This window comes from Corvus kubaryi, unplaced genomic scaffold (genome assembly GCF_017639235.1).
Source record: "Corvus kubaryi isolate FWS band 111438036 unplaced genomic scaffold, C.kubaryi_AGA036_p1.0 37256, whole genome shotgun sequence".
NCBI classification, from domain to species: Eukaryota; Metazoa; Chordata; class Aves; order Passeriformes; family Corvidae; genus Corvus; species Corvus kubaryi.
Genome location: NW_024581076.1, coordinates 8,437,452 through 8,444,820, shown reverse-complemented (window position 1 = coordinate 8,444,820; position 7,369 = coordinate 8,437,452). Strand labels below are relative to the sequence as shown.

Below are 7,369 nucleotides of genomic sequence, written 5' to 3'. Positions count from 1 at the left end.
GATGGATGGATGGATGGATATGGATGGATGGATATGGATGGATGGATATGGATGGATGGATGGATGGATGGATGGATGGATGGATGGATTGATGGCAGGCACGCACTGGGTGTCCGCACTGGCCGGGGGTGAGTGCCCCATAGTAGTGGTGTGAAGCCAGGGTGAATCACAAGTGAGGCGCTGGTGTCTTTGTTATCGCACCAGGAGGACAGGATAGCAGAGCACCCTTGTGCCCATCCCTGTCTCCAGAGGCTGCCCAGGCTTTGGGGTCTGCAGCCTTGGCATTACAGATCGCCCTCAGAGGGAGTTCAGCTTATGGCTGCTGGGCTGTTTTAAGGGGACTGGCCCTTGGCCACTGTTCAGGTTAGTTTAGAATGAGTCCTCGTAAGTCAGCAAAGCCCTTTCCACCTCTCCTGCCCAAAAAGCATGATGGAGGCTTTCTGACAACACACTGTGAATTCTTCTTTCTGTAGACTCTTCTTTCTGCAAACCCTCCTTTCTGAGGTACTTGGGTAGGTTTTTATTCCTGCTAGCTCAGAGCCTGAAATATTTTATCCATTCTGCAGGTAACAAGTTGCCCAGCTGTAAGCACAGTGTCGATACCAAATGCCAGTATCAATGGAGAAATGGAGAAATCCAGACCTTCACGGATACTAAGTTGTTCACAGTCGCTAGATTGCATGTTACTGCTACTTACTTCGACACAAATTAGGAGCTTTCCTGAAGGTGGTAATGCTCCAACATCAGTGAAACCAGTCTTGGAGGCCTTGGTAAAAGAACTGCTGCTGTAGGGATTTTGGGTCATTAGTTCTACTTCTAATGAAAAGGTTAATGATCCACTTACAGTCTAGACAATTGTGTAGACACACAGGGGATGGAGTTAGGCTCTGAAAAAGTGAACAAATGCTTATACTTGGTGGTAAAGCATTTTCAAATAAACAGAATTTTTTGGAGCTCCTCACAGATAAAATTTTGAAGATCACCAGCCACATGGGCTTCTCTAAAAATAAGGAGCGCTTATTGAAATCCAGCAAGATATATGCAAAGAGAGAAATGATTGCTGCAAAACTAGTTGTTTTCAATTATGAAACCCAAACAACTCAGAGTGTGCAGGGGTTTTCATGTAATTATCTTCTAAAGAGCCTTCAAAGAGGAGTTTTGCTTCAGGACCCTTGCCAGGAGGAGCTCTGCAAGAGGCTGGAATTTCAGTGAGGAATGGCATACTGCGGAGCAGCAGCAGCGCATCTGTTGTGAATAGCAGCTGCTGCACAGCATTGAGCATTGTACACAGTCTCACTGTTTACAGACAACCTTTTGTATGTTGTCTGTTTTCTGGAGCCACCAGCGAAAATATTGCATGAGTTTTTCTTAGTAGAATCATCATGTATGTTTCAGATACTTGTTTTAAAGCAGTATAGTTAGACAAAGGTATTAAAATATCCCAGAGTTCTTGAAGTGTTGACTAAACACTGAGCGTTACCATATAAAGAAACATTAAGACTTTCATCAGACAGTGGCTTACTATGCTAATGAACTAAGAGCAACGTGTTGTCTGTAACTGAAACTCAAGAGTTCAAGTCCTTGTTGCAGCATGTAAAATCTTTCCTCTGAATGTAAAATGGATGAGTTAGTTCCATTCATCATTGAAAGATGTTGAAAATTGCAGTGTTTATTTTGTTTTAAATCATGATGTTTCTCAGGAAATTGAAGAAGTGAATTGTTAGAGGAACTAGTACAGAGATTCTCACTACAACAGAGAAAACAAAAAAGAAATATTTGGAAAGCAGTTTCAGCTGACCCCTTTGATAAGACTGAGTTGCGTGACATATCTGATGTGGAAGCAGAAATTGTACAGCAATAGGAAGTTGTTATCTCCATATCTCAAATGCTAACACAGTTCCCCCAGTCAACTGTGAGATAGATCTACTCTTGTTATGACAGCTGCTGGAAACTGATGTCAGTATAACTGTGCAATGTCTTTTGATAATCTTAACTATTACAAACCTTAAAATATGTTTATGATGTTATCTAAGACACCCTGTTTGGAAATGGGTCTATTTATGATCAGAAATTGCTCAAGCTATTTTAATAAATAAATTATGTACTTGTGATTTTCCTAGTCAGATTTGCTTGAAAAAGCATTGTGAACTTTTTGTTTCTGAAGGCTTAAGCCTGAAGATTAATTAATGTTTATACAGCTCTTAGTAAAAGCAAAGTTCCTAGTGCCAAGAATTATTACTATTTAATCTTTGAAAGTCAGATCAATGACAGGCTAAACTGTCAGAGAACTGTTATTTAAAACAACAAAAATGCTGAAAATCCTCTTCCCACCATGCTTGAATATGTTCAAGTGTGCTTTCATTTCAGCCTCACTTGCATACAGACAAGCAAAGATATTTTTCAGTTTAATTGGGTTGACGCCCATCTTTGTTTAAGTATCTGGGGAGATGACCTAAAATCCTAGAGACTCTTCACAAAATGAAAAAAACTTTGTTTCTTAAATGCATTTTCAGGGCCCAAATGTTGCAAATAATGATATATGCAAATCCTACTCTACAGTGTAATCTATCTACTTAACCAGTGTTACTTCTGTGTGCAACTTCACCCATTTGTGTGATGGGTCAGATCCTTGTAGTGAGTTTAATTGTATTAGGCTCGCATAACTATTTTAACTTCTGAGGAAAAAGTACCCTTGCATTATTTTTTTAAATTTCCTTCTCTTTCTACTTTACACCAAGCAGAGGTAAGGTTTAAAAACAATTTTCCTCAGAAAATAAATGTACATATTGGAAAACAAGCAACAAGCAAGAGGGGACTGGAAAGGCAGAGAAGCTCATCAGTGAAGCATAGAATTAGTAAATAAAGCCATCTTTTCAGGGTTACAGGAACATGTTTTAGTACATCACTGTTACTTAGGGAGAAATACTAAATTTTGCTTTGGCTGTGCCTTAAATGATATTCTTCCTTGACAGCTATACACGTATTATTCATACAGTGCTAATTACTTTCCTTATAATATAATTGACTTGTTAAGTAAGAATATGAATTAATTGGTGGCATAGAAAACTAAATGATACAAAGTCAGGCCAAGTTAATCTATGTCTGGCATATTCTCTCTTGATATTCAGTAAATTGAAATTTTATATATACAAATACAGTTTTAATTAGAAGAAACAAATTTTGCAGACTGACTAATGAAAACTAACTACATTTATCTGGAAGTGTTGATAACTTGATCTTACTCAGGTGCAAGCAGACTGTTAAAATTTGGGTTTGCATGTTGCACTATGGTGCATACTGAAATATGAACATCTTGAGGGTCCTGTGGACTGGTAGACCTCTCAAAGAATAGTTCTCAAGCAGTGCTTAACAGCTATCATTTATGCTGACTTTTAGTTGCAATTTGTTAATAGACATAGTTAAGATTTGATTACACTTAAATTTAGACTTAAGAATATATAAGTCAGTATTTCAGAAGATCTTACTAGCCACCATTAAGACTAGATCTTCAAAGACCTCAGTGTCTGGAATGTTTGCAAGTCTGGTCCCAATTATGGGTTCTAAGTTCTTCTGAAAATCTAAATTATATTTAAATACTACAGAAGGAGTTTGAGTCTTATTTTAACAGTCTGACTCCAGCTGCAGGCACAGAACACTCATGGATTTGGCCCAAACTCACACGAAGATCTGGCCCTTTAAAATTGCAAATGTGTGAATAATCCTAAATCTTCAAAAGATTGTTACCTTATAATGAATTTCTGGAGTAGATGTCTTAAAACTTCTTCAGCACAATATTATTCATAAATATGAATTTCAGGAACAGAATACAAAACTGTGAATGGAAGCTGCATCACTAAAATGCAGCAAAACTTCAATGAAATTCAGCAAAACCAGCTGTTGGCTCTAGATAAACCTAAGATTTCTTTAATATCTTTATTAACATTCCTTAGAGGAACCTTCTACCATCAGGTAAAAACATGGCTTTTATTTTCAAGATTTCATGTAGTACAGCTGAACTAGCATCTCTTCAATCTTAATCTTAAAATAAAACCATTTTCTTTTGTGTATAAGGATGTCCTGTTTATAAATTTAGTTCTAATAACTTGTGGAAGTGGAGCCTTTTTTTCAAGTATGGAACTATTAGGCTTGAAAGTGTTGTTTGAAGAAGACACAATTTAATAAATGCACTGAGAGCAAAGAAAGTATTACAGTGTGCAGGAAACATGGTTGGCCTTTCCTTAGAAAATAAATACTTCCCTGAGTCATGTAATACATGTATTCAAATACAAATTTACAAAATTAGACAGTAAGAATGAGCAGTGTAACCCAAAATTGTATGTATCCCCAAAACATTGAACAATACTGGGGTTTGCTTAAGTTTTCTATATATTGTTCTAGATAGTCTGTTCTCAATGTAATTCTGCCCAAGAGCTGCACATAAAATGCTGCATAAATTACAAACAATCTTTTGAACTTTGTACACACAATGATGTGTAGTATTATTGGTTATGTGAACTTTATAATTTCTTAAAATCTTGCAACACGAAACTGAAAAAAAATACAAAATTCAGTACCTGTTATCTGATGAAGTTTTCCAGTGCCAGACTTTCTGCAGCTTAATTTCACACCGCCAGAGCTTCTGTATTAAATGCTTTCACCTCCTCTAAAAAAAAAAAAAAAAGAAAAAAAAAAGAAGAAGAAGAAGAAAAAAAAAGTATGTCAGCACAAGCCCAGACGAAACTCCAAATCCGGGAAAATAAAATTAACCATGCAGATCAAAGGCAGACGAGCACTGAGACCAAATGCCTGTAATCTGATCAGTGATCAGTTGCCGTACATCAAAGGCAGTGCTTTGGCGAGGAAAAAGAGCTCCTTTTCCAGCAGGTAGCTGCACTCTTAAATTCTGCCTTTCAGAATTCTGCACTAGCCCTTTTCCCCCATTCCTTGCTTGTGCTGGGAGAATGCACACGATTCTGAAATGCTTGGGGTTGAGTGGCTGGATCTGTAGCTTTTGAGTTCCCAAGCTGTGTTGTGGATTGTGTGTTGGAAGCTTTCCCCAGTGCCAGCGGGTTCCGCTTTATCCCTTTCATCTCGCTGAGCTGCAGATCCCATGACATCATTCAATGCTGTGGGACTGGTTAGAGAGCTGTAATACAGCCTGTGGGGGAATGCAGCTAAAGAGCAGCAAGAGTTTGCATGATTTCTAATCAGGTTAGCCCATTGTAACAAACCCGAGGCTCACTTCAAAGTCTTCACTAAGTTTAAGTTTCCTCCCGAGAAGGGAGAATAGTGTAGCTATAAAGTATTCTTTAAAAGATGCTTTATAATTTTGTCTGCAAAAGGGAGTTAAAATTTTCCATAAAGTTCTGAAAGTCGAACGTGAAGGTCGGTTTTCCAGGCAGCTGTAAGACATGAGAGAAAACTACTTTTGTTTGTCCCTTTGTCGAGATTTGGAGCAGAGAAAATGGTGTATTTTGCACGCTGGCATTGGTTTTTTGCACTGGCAAAACCAAGCACAATAGAGCATGCTCTAAGTCCCTGGCTCACATCCTCCCTGCTGCTTAATGTGTGGCCTTTTGCAAATCATTCTATTTGAGCCTGATTCATCTGTGGCTCATGATTCCTTTACGTAAATGAGCTATAAAGCTGCCATAAGTAACTCACAGAAGTGTTTTTTGGTGTAAGACCATTTTTTAACTAGAGTAGATTTGAAGTGGTCACCATTGGCTTCCTCAGAGGGAGGCTTTTGGGGGCATGAAAGTATATGGACAGACATTCTCTGTGCTGCTGCAGTTCGTAGTCCCGAGGTTTGCTGGAGGGTCCTGTGTAGCGCTGGCAAGTAGGGGAATCCTCAAAGCTGCTGTGACTTTCTGTCTTGCAGTGCAGAGGAAAGGCAGAAGAAATGTACTACTGAATTTCATATTCTGTGATCTGAGGCTAAGTTAGCTTTTGGCACAGAGATTAATCAGCCCTCTATACTTCAGCTATTAGTAAAACATACAGACATCAAGCAGGATGGCTTTTAGGACAATCAGCCATATTGAAGATGTCAGTGAAGTTCCCATCCACGTATACCCCGTATTTCGGGCATACCACATGTGCAGATGAAAGTGATACGAGCCTGTCAGCTGGTAGACTCATGCAAATATTTGCACATCGAGTAACCGAGAATTCATTTAAAAGGCAAAAGTAAAAAGAGGCAATGTGCTAGACACAGTTGCCTTAAGCGCTGAAACAAAAGCAAGCAATCAGCGGGTGATGGGTGCTGGATAGTGGAGCGCGGGAGCGGTAAGTGTCTGCTAGACGTCCCTCGTTCTGCTCCCCGCGTGTGGCTGCAGCCGCCTCCCCCTCGACGCTTGTGCCCCGCTCCTTGCCTTGCGCAGCCCCGCTGCTCCCGCTCCCGCCGCCCGGGGACGATGCTCCCGCGGCACTCGGTGGGATAGGGAGCCTTCTGCTGGTGGGACAGCGCACTGTGGGCAGCACCGGGCCGGCAAGGAGCGCTCTGCTTCCCGGAGATGGCAAAGAACATTTCCAGAAAGACTCGAGAACCTTACAAAGGGTTCTGTAATTTTCTTGCTAGCTGGACAGAGTTTAAATATTGTTTTGGGTCACCTGTCCAGGCAGGCCTTTGGGGGATGTTCTGGTAACTGAGATGGAGAGGAGGTGCTGTAGGCACAAAGGAGTATGGTGCAGGTAATGAATCTGAGTTTCAGGTAGACACAGCTGGAAAAAAAATGTGAACAAACCATAATTTTCTCCCTTTCTCTAATTTCCACTTCCATCTATTATAAAGAAAAGAAAATTATCCAGGCTGCTTACTTCTCCTTTAACATTAATTTGCACCCTTCTGACATACAACTCCTATCACCAGAAAGTTTTTTATAAGACTCCATTTGTAGCTTTCATGGTAAAACTGGGAATGCTTATACTGAAAGAAAATTTACAGGTGGGCTGTATGGAACTAAAATAACCCCTTTAATTTCAAAAATGTTTTAAGAACAATGCTGTTCACAGAAAGCACCTTTTATTTCTCTGGATTTTAAGCAAAAGCAAGTCCTGATGGCTTATTAGAGGTCTTTGATCTTTCTTTCATACATATGAAAAGAGAAGTAAGGTTAATTATTGCCAATTTAGCCTTCTAAAACTTAAGCATTGCATTTTGCATTTATGACACTACTTTTTACAGTGGAGCCTGTCAGCCTGAACTATCTGCTATTTCCTACTCTATGGCTTCCACAAAATTTAGCCAGATGTGTGTATTATAACAACTGTTGTCTATAGTTCAATATTTTTCCAAAAGCTGATTATGGTTTTTTCTCCTTACATAAAATGTGGGTAATATTGTGATTTGTATAAGGCACAGAACAGA

General features: G+C 39.4%; 1 protein-coding gene across 2 annotated transcripts in view; it reads right to left on the bottom strand.

The window, feature by feature from the left end:
- The window catches only part of TNFRSF19 (TNF receptor superfamily member 19), a 59,030-nt gene extending 53,962 nt beyond the window's left edge, over positions 1–5,068 (bottom strand). Inside the window, exons 1-2 of one of the 2 annotated variants that reach the window (XM_042023973.1) lie at positions 4,838–5,068; positions 4,575–4,663 (exon numbers count right to left, since the gene is read on the bottom strand). The gene's annotated coding sequence lies outside the window, so the exon portion shown is untranslated. Of the gene's footprint in view, positions 1–4,574 lie in introns of both variants that reach the window. The other variant, XM_042023972.1, reaches the window with a different exon arrangement.
- Positions 5,069–7,369: the final 2,301 nt, after the last annotated feature.